Source organism: Malus domestica, chromosome 14 (assembly GCF_042453785.1).
Source record: "Malus domestica chromosome 14, GDT2T_hap1".
NCBI classification, from domain to species: Eukaryota; Viridiplantae; Streptophyta; class Magnoliopsida; order Rosales; family Rosaceae; genus Malus; species Malus domestica.
In genome coordinates, this window is record NC_091674.1 from 8,611,400 (window position 1) to 8,615,558 (window position 4,159).

At 38.2% G+C, this 4,159-nt stretch overlaps 1 long non-coding RNA gene across 1 annotated transcript; it reads right to left on the reverse strand.

Annotated features, from left to right (window-relative positions):
• Window positions 1-1,036: 1,036 nt before the first annotated feature.
• On the reverse strand, window positions 1,037-3,800 carry LOC139191603 (uncharacterized). The gene is made up of 4 exons (XR_011575697.1): window positions 2,873-3,800; window positions 2,703-2,771; window positions 1,905-1,965; window positions 1,037-1,173 (listed from the first exon to the last, which is right to left on the reverse strand). It is a non-coding gene; the product is annotated as an uncharacterized lncRNA (long non-coding RNA).
• Window positions 3,801-4,159: the final 359 nt, after the last annotated feature.

A 4,159-nucleotide genomic window follows, 5' to 3' on the forward strand; every position in this document is an offset into this window, starting at 1 on the left:
CGAATAATTTTGAGTGGAACTTCTACTCATCCATTGAGTAGCCAAGTCCTGATGACCCAAATTCAAAAGTACTACGTCCAAAATTTTTTGCAAGTATCCTCATAAACACAATCTTTTTTCTTCTACTTTTTTTCTAATTTATTTTTCTAATTATGCATAATTGTTTTGAGAGTAACCAAATATGCATATAGAATTAACATGTGACAAAAGTACCGGAAAGAAAGTTAACATGCCTCATAGGCCTCTGAGATCTTGAATTTGGCTTCTACTTCTTTCTCGTTAGGACAATTTTAGTCACTAGTCAAGGCGTCATTTCATGGTCAACCTCCTATATGCCTTCTTTATATCGTCTTTCATAACATTTCTGTTTACCTTCAATACTTTATAATAATCCACCCTATCTTCTTGAAATACTATTATTATAGCTTTATTAAAGAATATAATAAAAGTGAAATACTCACCTTGATGCTCACTCTGCTTTAGAGATATCAATACATATAGAGCATAATCTAATAAACCAGGGAGGTTTATGAGCGGGAAATGGGGAATGTTGGTGTGCTCACTTCGTATTCAAACAATCCAAACTGTCTACTTTTTCAAGTTTCGGTTCATAGATAATCTTTGCTAAATATTGGTTAAATAAAAAATGATTGTGTGACGAAAGAAATTGGTTAATACTGAAATTTCTTGATGAAAATCAAATAGCTAAATAGTTTCATAATGAATTAAATTTTTCACAAGGATGATCTATGAATCGATTTTTAAAAATTAGACAATTTGGATCAATTTTAAAATGATGCGGACTGAGCCCACAAGACACTTCTTGGCTTTCAATTATATAAGAGCATAATTGAATTAAACTACTTGACTTGGTGACACCCCGACCCTGATATTCCCCGAATACCAGGATAGACACGTGCTGGCCGACACCTAAGGGTGACGAAAGCCATTAATTGATACAAAAACTAAGAATAAAAAATAAATAAGGGTTATGAATTTAAAATACAATGAATTAAAAATTTAGGAACGTGCTCGGAGCATACAACTAACAAGAGTTTTAAAAGAATTAATATAAAATTGAATAAATAAAGGATGTGGATCCTACACCGAGAGGACTCAAATATGCCAATGCGAAAGCGTTGACGTCGGGATTGTATGCCTCGATTCTAAATCCTGAAAGGGGGCGCAAAACCAGGGTGAGTGGACCAAGTTTATATACATACATAATAAAAAAAACAGTTGTGAACATACTAACCCCCAATTTTTAATAATGAAAACTACTAGCATAATAAGTGATAGGTTTTCAGAAACTCTAGCATGCCATAAAATATCTCGACAGGTATAACGCGGAAAAAACATCATATAAATCATCGCGTGTATCATCTCGTAAATTGTCTCGTAACCGCGGTGTGCTGCCTGCTCCGTGGTCTCTACACCCGTAGCCAGAGATTACCAACTCCCGGCCCAATGCCTGCTCCATGTCCCTCAGCCCGTAGCTAGGGATTATTTCTCCCGGCCTAACTGCCAACACCAAATGCTCGCCCCAGGCGGCATAGTGTCCACTAGGTACGCACAAATAGTTACGCCTTTCATAAATAACCACTTCATAGTATAATGTTATCCATCGTCTATACTATAAAGAGGGGTTTCTAAAACATGTTCTAGCATCCTATCGTCATCCATCAGATAGTCTACCAGTTCATGGTTTTTATAAAAAATACGATATATTAAAATATAGCTCAATATAGGCTAACAATTAATTCTTCATCAAAAACACGAGACGAAAATCAACATGTTCAATAAACATGCTTAACATAAAATCAAAATATAAACTCGTAAGACATGCTATTCATTTATGCAATTGAACTATAAAATCATGTAAATTTTAGAAGGGGTCCACTCACAGTACTTCGCCATCGAAAAGCCGTGCAGCTAACGAATATGCAAAAGCCACAATAATTGTCCCTAAGCACATAAAGAGTCCAATAAATAAAACTATATAATAGCAATTGAATTTGGGAAAATGGACATTGGAAATGGATTCAGAACGTCGAATTACCCTAATAAGGATCCTGGATAACTTTCGTGAACGTAAATAGAATATTCCAGAGAATATTTCCTGACTGATTATTCTTTCATGGAATATTCCCTAATGGAATATTCCACAAGAAGGCTTGAGTCGGCTAGGGTTTAGGGTTGGAAGGGTTAAAGGGTTTAGGCTTAGGATGCACGAGCCTAAGGCCCTAAAGGAAAATGCCTTAAAGGCCTTAGGCTTTTTTGAAAATCAATTAATAAACAAAAATAATTAAAAAGGTTGGGGTTAGGCTTAGGGCCCTCAACAGATACAGCCCAAAGGCCTTAAGCCTAAGGGTTTTAAAACAAAACAAAATAAATTGAACTAAAAAGGGTTTGAAAGGTATTGGGCTTGAAAGCCCAGCCCAATTGTTTTGGGTTTGAAATAAAATATATAGAAACAAAATGAAATAAAAGGAGTTGGGTTGGGTTTAAGCACGGCCCAAAGGGCCTGGTTTGAATGGGTTTAGGCCCGAAGGCCTTGGTTTCTTGGTCTCGCCGGAGAAGAAGGCCGGAATTCGGCCATAATTTCCCTAACTTTAAACGCTCATAACTTTGTCAAAACTCAACGAAATCAAGTGAAACAAGAACGAAAGTTGTAGCCCTTGAAGAGAAAAAGAGAATGGTACCTCATATGACATCTAACTCGCCGTGTTTTGGCTGGAAAATGCTTCGAAAGCCTCGGAGGTCGCCGAAAACTGGGTAAGATTCAAATGAGTATAACTTCTTCAATACTCAACGAAATTGAGTGAAACAAAAAGGAAAGTTGTAGTTCTCAGCGAGATGAAGAGATTGATACCTTTCATGCTAGCCAACTCGCCGTGGTTTGACCGGAAATTGTCTCGAAAGTCACCGGAGTCGTCGGGGGAGACTTAGGTGTTTTCTGGATGTCCCGGTGCTTCGCCGAGATGGGGGACAGAGAAGAAAGTTCCAGAGGTGATGGTGGTGTCATAGCTAGGTGGTTATGGTGGTGGGTATGTGAGTGCACGAGTGTGGGTGTGTGCTCATGGGAGGGCGAGAAGGAGAGAAACGAGTAGGGCTGGGTTCGGTTCTTATCGGTTCGGTTTTTTGCCAAAACCGAAACCAAACCGAAATTTTGGTTCGGTTCGGTTCGGCCCAAAAGTTTTTCGATTTTTTTCGGTTCGGTTTTTTCGGTTCGGTTTCGGTTTTTTTTTTTTTTTCCTCCACAAAATGCAAAACAGCCACAACAAATCCAGGCTTCAGTAGCAGCATACCCAAAACAAATTAATCAAACCGTATGTACTCTCACAAATTAATCAAACCTCAACTAATAGTCTAATAGTGTTCATAAATGAAGTTACCTAACCAAATCCAGCATACCCAAAACAAATTGCAAAACCATGAAATTTAGAAGCTACAGATCAAATTCATCAGAAGTTCAGAACCAACGAAATTGAAAAAAAAAATCTGCAAACGAAAATTAACCAACAACACAACACAAAAACAAAGAACCATGGATCATGGATCTGCAACGATTAATGACTGCCCTCGTCCGCCGTCAACTGCCCATCAGTCCCATGTTGTGCCACTGGACTGCTCCACTGCCACTGTGGTTTGGCTCTCCTCTTTGCTACCGTCGAAATCCACAAAGAGAGATAGTGATTTGGAGGAAGAGAGGAAGGGGAGAGAAAGAGAGAGAGAGAGAGGCAGAGAGGAAATAGCGGAGGGGAGAGAGTGCTTGAGAAAAGGGAAAACCGAAATGGGATTGGGAGAGTGACGGCTAGGGTTTTTAATCTTAAGAAATTTTATAAAGCATTAAATATTAGAAACCTATAAATATATTACTGGTACAATTATAACAACACAAAGCCTACAGTCAAGTTGGCCTTGAAGGAATTATCCCCCCCTGGACGGAAGGGGTTCGATTCCTCACAGCAGCAGGTTTTAAGTATTTATATTTAATTTTAAGTTAAAAGGTTGTTGATTGCTCAAAAAAACTAAAAAACTTTTCTGAAACCCTGGAGGCAAGAGGAACCCATGCACAGGGGCTTGAAAAGTTTCAAGCAAACCAACTTGGTAACAGGTTATGTCTTGTTATGACTGTATCACTAAATTATTTATAATA